This window comes from Rhinolophus sinicus, chromosome 14 (assembly GCF_057876585.1).
Source record: "Rhinolophus sinicus isolate RSI-liver-muscle chromosome 14, RSI-T2T, whole genome shotgun sequence".
Taxonomy (NCBI): Eukaryota; Metazoa; Chordata; class Mammalia; order Chiroptera; family Rhinolophidae; genus Rhinolophus; species Rhinolophus sinicus.
In genome coordinates, this window is record NC_142514.1 from 64908741 (window position 1) to 64926302 (window position 17562).

The 17562-nt window shown below is 35.1% G+C and overlaps 1 long non-coding RNA gene across 1 annotated transcript in view; it reads right to left on the reverse strand.

Annotated features, from left to right (window-relative positions):
• Window positions 1-17562, reverse strand: part of LOC141572127 (uncharacterized) — a 197738-nt gene that overhangs the window by 172354 nt on the left and 7822 nt on the right. Inside the window, exon 2 of the long non-coding RNA XR_016018655.1 lies at window positions 4389-4487. This is a non-coding gene — a long non-coding RNA (uncharacterized LOC141572127). The remainder of the gene's footprint in view (window positions 1-4388; window positions 4488-17562) is intronic.

A 17562-nucleotide genomic window follows, 5' to 3' on the forward strand; every position in this document is an offset into this window, starting at 1 on the left:
GGGTTTATTTTTAACTCCTGTATCCTCAGCATCTAGAACAGTACTTGACACATAGTAGCTAGTCAATAAGTATTTGCTAAATTAATATTTTCATACCATCAAATCCAAATTTGACCCATTACATTAAAAATATCCACAAAATATGATGTGCACATGGTACTATGACGTCTTGATATAATGAAAACCAACCACTTAATGACAGTGATCTCAAACAACAGAAAGCATTTCAGGAAATTAATGTCAACAGAATTTGTAAACTAATTACATGCCAATTAAGCTATTAATATAACAATAGTGTGATTTTTTTTCTTAGAATTACAGTAACAGAGAGACAGCTATAGTAGAGGAAAATTCTTTGTTTACAGGTAGGAAGATTTCAAAAAACTCTTTGAATGTCAGAAAGGAGGAAGCTATATGATATATCTGGAATAGTAAGAAAAAACATCCTAAAATATTAGCAAACCAAATCCAGAAGAAAATATAAAAAATAATAATATATTTTGAGCAAGTTGAATTTATCCTAGGAATCTGAAGGTGGTTTAATATTAAAAAATCAATGTAATTTTCCAACTAACAGATTAAAAAGAAAAATTATATTATCTAAATATATGCATAAAAATAGAAAATCAATGTAATTTTCTACATTAACAGATTAAAAAGAAAAATCATATTATCTCAATACATGCATAAAAGTATATTATAATTCAACCACCATTCTTCATTAAAAATTAAAACATTTAAAAATTTTATGGGACAGCCAAATGGCTCTGTTGGTTAGAGTGCGAACTCTTAACAAGATTGCTGGTTCAATTCCTGCATGGGATGGTGGACTGCGCCCCCTGCAAATAAGATTGAAAACAGTGACTGGACTTGGAGCTGTGCTGCGTGCACCCTCCACTATATTGAAGAACAACGACTTGGAGCTGATGGGCCCTGGAGAAATACACTGTTCCCTAATATTCTCCAATAAAATTTTATTTAAAAAAAAAAAAAAAAAACGCTTTATTAACCTTGTATTATGAACCTTCATGTCCAAACCCTAATCATTTAAAAATTTTAAAAAGGGGGCAGGGGATAAGGGGGAAGGTGAGGGGTTTAGAAAGCACAGTCAGTAACCACAATATTGCCACGGGGTTATGAAAGTTAATTTGGGGAATGTAATCAGTAATGTTGTAAAGATTTTGTAGGGTATCCAATAGACACTTGTCTCGTTAGGGAGACCACCTCAGGGATGATGTAGATGCCTGATCACTGCACTGTACACCTGAAGCTGAAGCTGAACAATAATGAATGTCAACTACAAGTTTATATATATATATATATATATAAACATGTATATATGTATATAGTTACAAGAAGCATTAGGAGTACAGCATTAGGAATAGAGACAGTGGAAATGTAATGGTTGTGTGCAATGTCAGAGGGGTAGTGGATGGGGGAGAGGGTTCACACAGTGTGAGGGACATGTAAATGATAAATGTCCAACTATTACTTTGTTTTGTGCACATGAAACTAATAAAAAATAAAGAAAATGGGCATTAAATCTTCAAGTAGGGATGAGAAATTAGACAAAGAGGGAGAATTCTAAATTCCTAGGAAAATAAATCATTTAAGAATCTATAAATCATTATATATATACATATATGATTATAAAAATCTCAAAGGGTTGGAAGATAATTTATTCTCATCTATATGGTCACTACATTGAGAAACGATTTATAGAGCTTTGGCAGTCACTGAGGAAAGTAAGATTCCTATGCAGTAAGAAAAAAAAAATAGAAGATATAATAGTTGGAAAGAAAAATACAAAACTGTAATTATTTGCAGGTGACATAGAAAATCCAAAAGAATTGACAACTAATTAAAACTAATAAGAGAGTTCTACAAAGTTATTAGACACAAGGTCAATTTATAAAAAATAAATAATGCCAATCTGATATGTAAAGATTTTGGAAGTCATCACTCCCATCCTCACAGTAAGAAAAAAAACTGAATAACTGAAAGTCAACAAGTCTTCTTAGATCTTTCGGATAATTAAGTGCACACTACAAGCTGTTGTCCCCAGAACTGGAGGGACAAGGCAAACAGAGAACCCCAGCTTACAAGGAGCAGAAGCCTGCCCCTGAAGCCAGTACCAGTAGGAACACAAGCTGTAGGTGATGGATTGCCAGAGGCTCCAGGCGGCTGAGCTTGACAGTCAAAAACTCCAGGAACAAGAATAAGAATTACAGCAGATTTCTCTTCAGAAACCATGCGAGCAAGAAGAGCATTTAAAGTGTTGGAAGAAAACCCACCAACTCCTCCAGTTTATATACATCAAAATTGAGAACTTCTGTTCACACAAAAATTAACAGTTAACAGACCAGAGAAGATATTTGCAATATTTAAAACCTGCTAAGAAATTAATATATGACACGTATAAAGAACAGCTGCAAATGTATAAGAAAAAGATAGGCAACCTCAACAGAAAAGCGTAAAAGGCAAAGGGTATAAGTAGTCAACTCATTTAAAGGGAAGCTCATTGGTAAATAAATGTAGAAATCAGAGAAATGTGCTAGAATCAGAAATGCCAATTGCAACAACATTGGGATACACCTTAACATCCATCAGATTAAAAAAAATTAAAAATCAGTAATACCAATTGTAGGTAAAAAAGCAGAGAAATAAGATTTCTCATCCTCTACTGACAGGAGTGTACTGACGTAGTATTAAGGAAAATAATCGGATGGTACTTAATGAATTCAATATACACCTTATCCCATGCTCTAACAATCACACACCTGGGTATAAATATCAAAGAAACTAGCACACAAGTCAAAAGGCAACTTATATGACAATAGTTATCACAGTGTTATTTTGTAGTGCAGAAGGTTGAAAGTTACTTTAGGTCTCCACCACTAGGAAAATAGATAATTAAATGCAATAGGTACATAATCTGAAATACTATACTACAGTTAGAAACAATACAGTAGATATATATATAGCAATAAAATAGAGCTTAAACATGTAGTGTTGAATGAAAAATGTTGAAACAAAGTAATGTCTATAAGACAACACCATTTATATAAATTAACACATAGACACACACAAAAATAATACTTCATTTTACCAGGACACATATCAAACACATTAAAGGAAAAGCTTTTATGGATAGGAGAAATAGAACAGGGTTGTGGATAGCAACAATTAAAATAAGTAAAATGGTACAATAAAAGAGCAATGGACTAAATGATAGTGTATCATCAATTTAGGAGAATTATTAACTGAATTCTATACCTGAGTTCCAAATGAAATGAACAAGCTAATAATAATTTTAAAAAAAGTAACCCTATCGATGCAATTCACCATATTAACAACACAACAACAATCAAAAAATGGGCAAAGAACAGAAATAGTCAATTTACAGAGAAGGAAAATTAAAAGTTCAATCACCATAAGAAAAGGGTCTCAATCTTGATGGTAAACAGATAAATGCAGATTTAAAAAACAAGAAGTACTATTTCTACCCAATGATAATAATATCTATCAAGTTTTGGTGAAAATGGAAGGAAATAGGGACTTTCTGTTGACAGCAATTTGGTTGTATTTAGTAAAATAAATATGCACACACGTATAAGTAGATCCCTTAGAGAAACTCTTACATTTGTGTTCCAGTATATGTGAAGACATTCACTACAGCACGGTTTTTAAGAGTGAAAACAGGAAACAATCTAAGTGTCCAGCAGTAGGGGACTTGGCAAATAAAATGTGGTGTATTCATGAGATGGGCCTATGCAACAGCTAAAAGAAACAGATTATAACTATCTATCCCTAATCTATGTTAAACAGATTTCAGATATTTAATATTGAGTAAGGAAAACTGAAGATAGGTACAGTATGATATCAGGTGCATAAATTAAAACCACACAAAATATACTATACTTGTTTGTAAACACAGATAAATAAAACTATTTTTAAAATTGTTTGGGCAGGAGACATTAAATTCTTCATAGAGGAAGCTCCAGCAGGGGTAGAAGGGTGAATGGGACTAGGGGTGTTGGCCTAGTTTCTTAGGGCTTAAACTTAAAAAGCAATGTTTCAGCCCTTTTAAAAAAAGTTCTAGATAGGATAAAAAGTTAATGATGGTTAATTCTATATTAAAAGAATACGATTGTTATCATACTATTTTTTGTATTTTCCTGAATTTTAAAAATGTCTTAAAGGATAAAAGAAAAATAGATTTCACTCTAGCCCCATTAAATAAATTTAGAAATATTTTTAAAATATTAACTTGATTTAGAGACATTAGTTTTTGTGCCCACATATCTTGATCCAGCCTTGGATAGATACAGGTCCATATCACATAGTAAAAACAGGGGAAATCTTCTACAAGATTAGTGTATACTTACTTTGGAAGGCAATGGAAACTGCAGATGCTTGAGCAAGTTGTGATATCATTTGACCTGCACTTTTAGGAGTATTCATCTTTCAAACTTGTGTATAGGAGACTGAAAAAGAGAAATGATTTTGGAGTCTATTAAAGGAATGTAAAGAAAGAAGTAATGCATAGCATTGATAAATGGTAAGTAGTAATAAACGTGGAAAGAAGATAGTAAATCTCATCTCTCTCTACCTTCTTTATTATCATACCCTAATATCAAAAGTACTTGAAAAATGTTGACTGAGTACAAGACATATGATCTTAGTTCTTAGCTACTCAGTGGAAATATTCCCAACAACGGTGAAACTTAATTAATTAATCTTTGTATGTAAACTATACACAGATAAATTTTAAGTTCTTCAGTTATGAACTTGACATTTCTATTTTGATATTCATCTACCATAACCAAAATATTTTTACCCACAGTATACACAAAATTATATCTGTTTTTCTTAGATTGAGATATTTATAAAAAAATAATAAAAACTATGATTTACTGAACTATAACTTATCACATGCCAGTCACTGTAATAGTCAATCACTTCAGCACTGTATGGCAGGCATTTTGTTATAAGGGCACTGAGGCTCAAAGACATGAAATAACTTGCTCAAAGTCAGACTAAAGCTGGGAAGTGGTGATACTGAGATGCAAATCAAGGTCTTTTGCATTCCAAATTTATGCTCTTTCCACTACCATCCTAATCCCTTCTACTAAACAACATCATTTATTTATCTGTCACATAAACAAAATCCTGAGTTCTAAGTGGCAATAAATGTTAACAAGTCGTCCATTACTAAAATATCTCTATTTTTTATATTTATTATTATAAATTGGTAATTATGACACGCTATGCTATTTTAGAGTTTTTAAGAACAGTGACTTAACCACTTTAAACTCCAGTTTTTGAAATGGGGTTAGTAATATTATTTATCTCACAGGATTATTTTATTAATTAAGACACTTTTTGTTGCTGTCCTAACATTAATTAATTGAGACTACATGAGATCAAACAGTTAAGCACTTGACAAAGTGTCTGGCATGTAGTTAGTGCTAAATAAATATTAGCAGGTATTATTACCTTATTATTATATTTCATAAATATTTTTTTGTTGATAGAGTTCGATTCTTTCATGAAGAAACCAAAATCCCTAAAACCTTCTACAGCAAAATAGAATTATATCCTCAGTACTCAATACACAATCACGGAGCATCCACAATCTTTATTTCAAAGGTATGTAAAAAAATTAACTCTTTCCATTAAATTAAAAATATGGGAATTATCTAACAGCTCAACTGTATACTGGAATCATAAACAGTACTACAATTTTATAGCAATTAATTTGTTAGGTTAGCCTGACATCTAGTGGAATGACAGCAGCCACCCAAAAGACTTAAAATAATTTTTTAAACTTAATAGCATTCCATGAAATGAAAGACCAGTGTCTACAATACATGTTTAAAATAAAATAGGAAAATCAACTTGAGTATTGCCTACTTGTCAGGCACTGTACTAAATGCTTCCATATACCTTGTCTTACTCACTCATTTGTTCAAAATTAAGTATTTAGTGCCTGCTATGTGCTAGGCACATATACAGCATTTTTAAAAGGCAGATATGATCCCTGTCCTTTTTAAGTTCATAGACTATGGGGAATTAGTTATTGAACAAATCATTATATAAATTAATGAAATTATTAATTGTGTTTAGAGCTATGAAGGACTTTAGAAGAGAATCCTTAATTTAGTAGGGAGTTCAGGAAGGGACTCCCCAAGGAAGTGGTGTGTGAGTCAGCTTCTAAAGATTAAATAGCAACAGGGATTTAAGACAGAGGGAACAGTATGTGTGAAGGTCCTGAGGTGGGAAAAGGCTTGTTGCCCAAAGAAGTGAAAGAGCAGTGGGGCTATAGTTGTAAGGGAGACAGTAGTACTAGATGAGCTTAGGAAGATATAATCAGGGCTTTGTGAAAGAGTAAGCTAATATTAAGGATTCAGAATTTATCATTTTATCACAGGTGTATTTGAAGTATTAAATAGGGAGAGATATATGATGAAAAATGTGGTTTTAAAATACTCTGGCTCCTATGGGGAAATGAAATGGAAAGAGATGAATGTGAATGCAGGGAGAACAATTAGGAACAATTGGGAGAGTATTTCAATAGTCCACCCAATAGATGGTTTGGGCTCAGACTTCGGAGGTTGCTGTCAAGGTATATTTTTTTAAAGACTAATTGGTACTTTTATTGAGTATGTGCTAGGCATTTACATGCATTATCTCACTTAATCCCCCAGCAACCACATGAAGTAATCACTGTTAATAACCTGGTTTTACAGATTAAAAAACTGAGGCTCAGAAAAGTTATGAGCCCATGACCACACAACTAGCAAGGGACAAAGCTAGGTTTCTCATTCACTGATTGGTCTTAGGGGAACCCAGTTCCTCAAAACAGCGCTAATTATGAACCATCCCGTCTGTTGTGCAGCAATGCATTTTTTTCTTGTTGGATCATATGCTACTGTTAAAGGAAATAATATGATTATACTGAGGGAATCATGTTGTTTCTTACATGATTTCCCCAGTATGTTCATAGTTTGTAGCAAGTAGGGGCAGCCTTTGTCCTAATTAAAGACAAAGCATTAGCTATATGTGACTTAAGAAAAAAAAAAATTGTTTAAGGTAGTTTAATTTAGGGATTTCCCATCAAGGTGGTACAGTAGGTAAACATTGTGCCTGTCCTCTCACTACCACATCAAAATTATAACTAAATTACAGAACCACCATCATTGAAAACCACCTGAAGTTTAGCTGAACAGAAAGTTCTGTAACTAAGAAGATACAGAAGAAGCCATGTCAAGCCTGTAGGAGGGGGAGACACAAAGAATAGGCCGGTCCCATACCCACATATGACTGTTAAAAATTGGAAGGGATATCTTGGTTAAGGATGTCACCCCTGAGGAGCGAGGGTTCTCAGCCCCACACCAGGCTCCCCAGCCCAGGATTCCAGTGCTGGTAAGAGAATTCCCCACAACTTCTGGCTGTGAAAACCAGTAGAGATGTGGTTGAGGGAGATGGAGTGTGGCTGGAGTCCTAAGCACTCCTCTCAAAGGGCCTGTGCACAAACTTACTCACTGATGGACTCACTTGCTCTGAGCACCAGCACTGAGGCAGCAACTTGAAAGGCACCAGGACATACTAGGAAGAACTGAACAGTCTGATTTCAAGGCAAAGCCTGGAGGGCCAGCTTTCTCCTGGACAGAAATGCTGGCAGAGCCATTTTTCCTTTGCTAAACTCTCCCCCTCTCCCACCGTGCAGACTTAGGTGGGCACCATATCTGAGTCTCCATCAACCTAGCTAACACCATTCCCCTGCCCTGGTGATTCCATGAGATCCTGTCTAATCCAACTTGTGGACCTAGCCAAACCACTTCCAGTGACTTTTTGATATAAATGGCCTGACTTGGCGCATACTGTGGATGTTCCTGAAATCTCTCAAAGGTTCACAAACTTCAGATAAGCAGCATCTGTCTTGGGCATGCCCCATACCTCTTGCTGAGCAACCCGACACTCAGCATTGGTGGCAGCCAGCCTCAGTTCAAGGACTGGCCTCTCCCAGGAACCTCCAACTCCACTGCAGTAGTGGTCATCTATGGATTGCTTTGTGCCAGGTGGCCCCAGGCAGGGCATAGACTGAACTTGGCCTGCATCAGGACCCTTCCCAGGAAGTCCTGGGGTCAGCAAGCCCAGTGGCCAGCTTAAGACTGATCCAGAGCACGACTCTGCCAACTCTGTGGATGACACCCCCAAAGGGCAGACTGGGCAAGCACCAGAGCCCTGCTAAAGCAAATCCTATCCCATAGGGTCAGCCCATGCACAAGAACTCCTCCACTGTAGTCACGGCCAGTCCTTACAATGAATCAGCTTGAGGGTCAACCCCCATTGATGTGCAAACAGCAACCAAGGCTCTACTACAACAGGAGGACACACACAACCCACACAAGGGACACACCTGCAGCGCCCAGCTTGGGTGACCAGGGAAACTGTGCCACTGGGCCCTACAGGACACCACTACATAAGGCCATGCTACTAAGACCAAGAGACATAATAGCTCTACCTAATACATAAAAACAAAGACAGGGAGGCAGCCAAAATAGGGAGACAAAGAAACATGTCTCAAATAAAAGAACAAAGCTCCAAAAAAAGAACTAAACAAAGGGGTCAAGATGCCAAAGTAGATAAATGCTGTGCTTGCCTCCTCCCATGACTACATTAAAATTACAACTAAATTATAGAACAATCAACCTGGAGAACCATCTGAAGACTAGCTGAACAGAAATCCTTTAACTAGGATTTAAAGAGGAAGCCATGCTAAGACTGGTAGGAGGGGCAGAGGTGTGAGATGGGCTGGCCCTACACCTGCATGTGGCAGTTGAGAATCGGGAGGGATATCTCAGCTATGGAGAACCCCCCCTTGAGGAGGGGTCAATTATCTGTGAGAAAAGTAGAGGAATAAGGATGATGTCTTGAGAAACTTCATATATTAAAGTCTGCAGCAATAAGGATAAGCAAAGAAACCAGAATATCTACTTGAAATAGAAAGAAAATCAGAGTGGTGCCATGTCATGGAAGTCAAAGGAAGAGAGGTTTCAAGAAGAAATTAACACACATAAAGTATTAATACTTAATACAGCACCTGACATATGGTAAATGCTGTATAGATACTGCATTTATTAAGATAATGGATGAGGAACAAGTGGTGCAGAATAACAATGTTAAAAACCAAAACAGAAATCACTGGTGACCTTAGGGAGAATAATTTTGGGGGAGTGAGGGAAACTACATTCGAGTGGTTTCAGAGGCAAATGGGAAGTACAGACAATGAGACACTTATTGGAGATATTTCTTTTAAGATGCTTGACTGGCATGGGAAGAAGATAAAAGAGGTAGTGATTGGAATAGGGTTGAGGGTGAATAGAGGCAGTATTTGGTGATGTAGCAATTTGGGGGAAGAGGAGTTTGAAAATAGGAGAGACTTAAGCATGGTAATGCTGGTAAGGAACTTGTAGAAAGGGAGAAAAAATATATAGGAAAGAAAAGGGATAAATATGAGTATATGTGTCCTAAAAAGGTAGGAGACGTAGAATCCAGAACATACAGGGAAAGGACTGATCTTTGATGGGCAGAAGGACATTTATTTTCTTTTTAACAGAAGAGAAGGAGTGATAGGAGCAGATGTAGGCAAGCTGGAAAGGATGTTTCAATTCTCTCCTTTAGAAAAACAATTCTCTGGGCATATTTAGTGGCCTTTCAGTATCCAAATCTGTGGAATTTCCTGTTCTCATTTTCTGGCACAGTACTTGATATTATAAATCATTCTTTTGCTTAAAACTCTCTCTTCCCCTTTAAAATATATTTTAAGAAGACAAAAAGTCTAAAAAATAATATAATGAATGTCCATGTACACTAGCTTAAGTAATACAAATGAAGCTCCAAATCCATAATTTTCCCTTTTCCCACAGATAATCACTATTTTGAATTAGGTGTTTCTCATTCTCATGCTTGTTTTCATTTTTATTTTTCTCATGTTAGCTTTTATAATTTTACCACTTACATGTACTATGTATGTATATGTATATAATACATATTAATACATGTATAATACAAATAATTTTTAAACAACGTATAGTATTGATGTGAAAATTTTAGTCTTTCAATGACAGTCTGTAAGAGGTAAATTTTTTCAGTCTTTGTCTGTAAAGTGCCATTTTTGACAATCCTAAGGGACAGTTTAGTTGCATGTTAAATTCTAAGTTTGGTGTTTTTTCCTCATCTCTTTGAAGATACTGTTTAATTAACTTCTAACTTCTACTATTGTTCTTGAGAACTCCGTTACTGCTCTATTGCTGACCTAATTGTTATTTATTTGTAGGTAACCTGTCTTTTTATTTTATTCCTTTCTAGATTTTATCTTTGTCTTTGCAGTACAATTTCACTGCAATGTGCCTAGGGTATACTTCTTTTTATTTATTCTGCTTGAGACTCCTGATTATTGACTTTAAGACATTATTTCATCTATTCTGGAAAATTATCAACCATTACCTCATCAAATTTGTCTCGCTCCTTCTTTCTTATCTTGCTTTTTGGAAATCTTGTTGGGTAATATTGAACTTTCTCTCTCACTCTATCCTCATTTTTCTTAAGTCATAGTTTTCATTTCCTAGTTCTCCATGCTTTCTTCTCTATAATTTCCTCAGAACTGTCTTCCGTTTATCAAAATTTCTTCACTTGTATCGAATAAGCTAATGATCAGTCCACAAGATTTTTATTTTAATGACTGCATTTAAATTATTTTTTAATGTCTGTTCTTATTTTCATAGTGTCTTACAATAATAAGACAGGTTTTAATCTTTTCCTTCTCACTTTCTGTATCTCCTGGAAAGCTTACCTATCACATCTATGTAATTGACTCCAAAATCTGTATTATTAACACAGTATTCCCACCCAAGTTTTAATTACATATTTCCAATTGCTTTCTAGACATCATTAAATGTCTCATGTCTCATGCTATAAGATTTACCTGACTACTCCATGAGTAATGGAGTAATAATGTGTCCTTTCTGTGACTTTCTATAGCACTTATCTGTTCTACTCAATTAATACCTGGCACACAGCCCCACAGCTGTTTTCTTTCATGTGAATAAAACAAAATTACAGGCCTCAGAGCACAAGGATCATGTCTTGTGCTTCTTTGCAAGACTTCAGATATCTTTAACTCTACCAGCAACCACTTGAATGTCTTCAAGGGTAGACTTTCTGAGATTTGACTTTCCATAATACCTTCATTGTGCTTGTCCTGTAACAGAAGGGACAACCTTATATTGGTTGATGGTCCTCCATCGAATTTACCATAGGGATTGCCCATAGTAGTTGTTTGTTAGTTGATCTGATTGGTAACCAACAGATAAATGGGTCCTTTTGAAATTTCCCTTGGGAATTTAAGAGTTTAAACTCATACCACTTCATTTGGTGATATTGTCTCCTTAGTCCCATACCTGAAAACATCAGTAGATAACTGATATGTACCTTTCAATACAGGAAGCTTATTGCTAGTGTAACATTAACCTAAATTACAGCAATATAGGCCAACCTATTATTTTATTCTTCCTTCTAGTCTTCATCCCAAGTCACAAAGTAATATGACTAACTAAAGTATAAAATAAAACTATAATCAAGCTTTATTTCGAAGTGGATTCAGGCCTCCCAGTGAAAATATAAGCATACAGGGCAAGATATTTCTAGAAACACATTGAAAAAGAATAACATTGCCAGTAACCTAGCACTTTTACTCAGGATCAAAGGGTGTGGTGAACTAAATTATTCCCAGAGCATAAGCATAAATAAGAAAGAAATTATATCATTTCAAGGTGAGGAAAAATTTGAGCTTATTGGCTAGTATCTATGGCAAGTCACGTGGATTGTGTCAAAAGCTGGTTTGTTTGGTTTTTTATTTGAAATGTAATGCAAATTTAATCATTATATTAATCCTTAAACATGAAATACTAGACAAAATTAGATTCCTTTCTCTCACGTATTAAATTTTTGAGAATAGACTGAAGTTTTTCTCCCTCTCTTTTATACAATGTATGCATTCCTTTTGTAAAACACTAAAACTGTTTTTAAGTATACATGTGAAACTTCCTCCTTATCCTCCCAGCCCCTTTCCTTTCTTTGTCTCCTTTATACTCGTATGTACCATTCTGCACCAATGTGGGTGTATGAATATGTATACATATATTCTTTATAATAAATAAATGAAATCAGACTATAGGTATGTTATATGACCAGCTTTTTTTTTTACTTTAACAATATAATTTAGAGATTTTTTTCCATTTTAGTACATATTTGTCTCCATATTTAACAATTGTATAATAGTCTACATTATGAATGCACTATACATCATAAAACAATTTCTTTACTGATTAACATTTATTTCCAGATTTTTAGTACTAAAATTAGTGTTGCAAAAAATATCTTTGTATTCTTATCTTTGTACAAACATGCCTTTGGATATGTTCTACAAGAAGAATTGCTGGGTCAAAGAGCTTATATATTTAAAATTTTTATAAAATGCAAATTACAATTCCAAATGTGTTTATCAGTGTATGCGTCCTCTAACAGTGTATGAGAGTGTTTGTTTTCCTACGTTCTCCAATAACACTGGGCATTAATGCTGACTCTCTGTTTAACTTCCTACTGAAAATATTTTCATTTTAAATATTAAAAGTAATAAAAGCAATGTAAGTTCATAGGGAGAAAAAGGAAAGGTTAAAAAAATTAGTTATCTCATCTTTAATATAATGTTAATAGATTATGTTTAAGATTGAAACAGGTAGTTTAGAAAAAGGAGGTGAGGGAAAATCTCACCCAAAATGACTCCAATGACTCCAAAAGGGGTATTTTAAGATCTAATACCTCTTGTGGAGAAGAAATAATATGAGATTTAGCTATTCATTTAGCTGTTCAAAAAACAACAGTTTTTTGTTTCTGTTAAATTCAAGTACATTTAATTTAATACCTTTTATAACTTTCTCTTTCTCTGTTTTTTTCTCATTCTTTCTGTATCTCTCTCACGCATTCTTCATCTGTATTTATATAGAAAGGGATCTTCACCAAATGTTAACACTGGCTATTTCTGGGTGGTAGTTCTTGGGTTGCTTTCTTCCTCATCCATTTCTATACTGCTTGAACATTTTTAATGATTATGCATTATATTTATTAAATCAATAAAATTGTTACTCTAAAATCCAAAAAAATAAAAGTATGAAAGAAATGTCATATGTATGTGTGTGTGTCTGTGTGTGTGTACACATACATACAGAGGGTGCCAAAAAAACATATACAAATTTTAAGAAAGGAAAAAACTGTATGAAAATTATGCTGATGGTAACCACTTTGAGCACCTCTTGTAATTGAAGTTAAACGTGACTTGTATTCATCTTTTGTTATCGGTATATATTATTAAAATTTTAATAAGTTTTTTCCTTTCTTAAAATGTGTATACATTTTTCAACACTACACACACACACTCACACACACACACACACACAGATTGAAAATCCATGCAATAAAGGAAGATACAAAATTAAAACTGAAAACCTCCAACACTTCCATCTCTTTACTCCACTGTATCGTTTCCCTACTGAAAACCATTGTGGCTTCTTAAAAATATTTTTACATAAAAAGTTATGCATATTATATATATATAAAACAGAGATTCTTTCTCTGTTTATGCAAAAAGACCCAGACTGTTTTGCACCTTGCATTTTTTATGAATATGTTGGAGATCTTTTCATATCAGCACTTTCAGATATGCATGTTCACTGTTGGTCCTTGCTGCCCCACTCACATAGTGTTCATAATACACTACAAATAAAGAATCCCAGCACACCAACAAGAGCACAAGGTAAATGTATGTGGAAGCTGCCAACCACTTACACCAAAAATGATAATAGAAGGAAAAGGCAACCCATAGTTCCTCTTCCTTTCAGTACTCCCTTATTCATCAGTAAGCCAAAAGTAGAAAATGTTGGTAGAATGTATATATATCAAGAAATGAAATTTTTAAAATTGAGTTAAACTTAAGCAGCATTTCACTATTTTGGTAAGAACAAAATACAGATGCATGTACACACTATGAAATATAAATTGTATAATTTCAGTGATTATACGTTCATGTTATATGCTCTTATATTTGCATTTTAAAACTGGCATTGTAATATCTGAAGATGTATGGTAAAATTCATGCTAATAACTTAAATTTTTTATTTTTCTTTGCTTAGAATGACACTAAGTAGCAAATAAAAAAACACTATAAAAGTTGAGAGAACACAAAACAAAGGAAAAGTTTTTTATTTTTTAGTACCTTTTAATGGTGTTTTTCCCCTGCTTCGTCAACAAGGGGCTCATACTTTCATTTTGCACTGAGCCCTGCACTTACGTTGTCAGCCCTGTTCATCAGTCTAAAAACTGAAAGGAAGTTGCAATACAGTAGAAGGAGCAAAGGAGACTTTCAGTTCCTGCCCGTCAGTAACATGGCAGATATTGATAATTGTTTTATAACTGTTCTCCCCTTCTTCTTTGCTAACAATACCCCCATTTCATTCAGGATGACAATGCACCTTGTTGAAAAATATGAATATTTTTTAACCGGGCACATTGCATTTACCAAACTCTATTGCATGTATGGGATACCAAATGATCCAGGTCTGGTCAATGAGATGTAAATAAAAGTTTGCTTGGTGGGACTTATGAAAAAGCTATTCTGTTGATTTTAAAAAAAGAAAGAAAGCAGACTCAGTTGGCATACATCTTTTACCTTCACCTTTCATCCTTTATCTGCTTTGAAGACATATGTGTTGCCTAGAAGTACAAAAGCCATCTTGAGACATGAAGATGAAAGCTACATGCTAAGAATAGAAAAATGAAAACACAGAAAACTGCTTACCTCTGAACTTCTTAGTAGGTAAGAAAATAAATTCTTATTTGGGTAAAGCACTATCTAAGGTTTCTGTTACTTGAGCTTGAACAAAATCAACCCCTAATACAGGCAGACTAGACAACATGAAAATATCGTCTCTTCCATTACAAACACCTAGTAATGCTGGTTAAAGTGCAAAAATATATATATATTTTAATACATATTTTAGCTTACAAAAAAGACAGGGAAATACTTAGGTGGTAGAAATAAAGAAGGAACTGAATATCAGAGCCAGGAGCACACAATATGACCCTGTTTTGAGTGGGGAGGGGTTGGATGAGGAAGGCACTTGAATGTTTAAACCCATATGGTAACCACGGATAAGACTTTGAGCCCTTGGTGCAAGCAGAAATTAAAAACTGTGAGCCCCTTCTCATGCCCTCCCTCCACATACATAAATTAAAAAGCTGGGGAGTTCTGTAGCCTCAGTGAAAGGGTAAACTAGATAAAATTCACCCTCTAGCAGAACAAGATAACAAGGAAGCTTTTCTGTCATAGCATGAGCTTTGAAAAGAAAAAATAAAATGGTCTCCAAAAGAATTTATAATCATGATTTGTGCTCTCATTGACTGGGATTTCAAATTTACAACATCTGAATGATCTTGAAACTTCCAAGCCCAAAAGGAAGTTTATATAAAAATTGGTTACTAGCCAGTGATAACTTTAAGTGTCTCTAACATAAACATTTTTTTAAATCACTAAAAATGAGTTAATTTTTTTTTAAAAAAGACAAAAAGGAATCAATCCCAAAACAATGGGAGTCAATAGACACAACAGACAAAAGAATTAGACATTAGTCCTTGTATTTGTTTAAAAATATAAAATAGTATTATTTATAGATACATGTATAATCAGTGAAAGTACAAAAACATAAGAGAAATTAATCATACCAACTTAAGAATACTAGTTACCTCTCAGAAAAGGGAAAAAAAAAAGAGGAAGATGTAAAGTTTTAAACAAAGACTGAAGAACTGATTCAGATTCAAGGAAAACTGAGCAACATGACAACTGGTGCAACACCTGATCTTGGCTTGGATGCTTCTTCTATAAAGACATTATTAGAATAATCAGGAAGAAAATATATGTATATATATATATACATATATATACATATATATATATATACACACACACACACACACACACACACACACACAGTTTTGTGCTATTCTTGCAACATTTCTGTTAGTTTTAAATTGTTTGATATAAATACTTGTTTTTAAAAAGACAAGAATAGTTTCCAGTTCAAGATAGCAGTAGGAAGATCCTGAACTCATCTCCTCCCATGGATGCATTGAGTCTATAGCTACATATGGAACAATTTCCTCTTGGAAAACAAAACAAAATAAAATGAAACAAAAACAAAAGATTGCTAGCTAAGAAACAACTACACATCAGGCAAATGAGAAGAAAACGACATTGAAAAGGGTAGGAGAAGATGGGACACAATTTCACTATAAACCCTATCTCCAGTGTGGCAACCCACAATCTAGAGGGAACTCAAACCCTGAGTTTTTACACATCTTTGGTACCCTGATTTGTTTAACTATCAACCATGGGACTTGATTGCCTAGCTCTGAAGGGCAGGGGACTTGCATTCGTGGGTTCCATGGGACTGTAACAATCAAAGAGACGGTTCCTAGCAGGCTACCACCTCGGGCATTGCACAGACAGAAGATTAAAACACAGCCTTCATCTTTCTGTGAAAGAAGCCTATTTGCTGGTCCAGGAGCTTTGACTTGAGGGGCAGGCTTCTGGTTTGACACATATGTAGAGGCCTAGGAAAGTGTTCTCAGGGAACAGAGGCCAGTGATTCTACCTTTGTGTTCTTCTGCCTCACTCTAGCTCACCAGTATCTCTGAGAAAGAAGCTTATACCCTTGTCTGGTTCCCTGATTTTGCTACTGCTGCTAGGGGACACCTCTACATGACCTGGCTCTGGTGGCCAGTGGGGCTTATGCTCACAAGGTCCCATAGGACTGTAACCAATGGAAAAAAGAGTTCTTAAACAGCTACCAGCCTCAGGGCACAGCAAGAGTCAACAGACCAATGAACTCAGTCTCTCCATGAAAGAGGCCTATTAGCTAATCATCATAGATCCAGCCTGAGAAGCAGACTTCTAATTAAGCACAAATTTGACAACTGACTGCAACCCTTTCCATAGACCTCAGAGAATGGGCAATATCTTTGTGCTTTCCCTCTACCATGCCCCAGAGCACCACTATTGCCTGGAGGGGAACACGTACATGTGTCTGATACTCTGGTTTTTATGTCTGGTGCCCTATTTTTGCACTGCCACCCAGGGGACACCCCCTGACCACCTGGTTCTGGTGGTTGTGGGGGCTTGTATTCCTGAATCCCACAGAAGTATAACATTCAGAGAGAAGGTTCTGGACAGTCTTCCACCCAGGGCACTGTAAAGAAAACAGACTGAAACATCCCCAGTCTTTCTATGAGAGAGGTCTATTTACCTGTCCTGGAGCTTCAGTCTGAGGGGAAAGCTTCAGGATTGGCACACACAAGGCCTTAGGAGCTAGTCTCAGGAAACTGGTCAATGTACACCATCTTTGTGCTTTCCCTCTGCATCACTATAGCTCACCGGTATCTCCC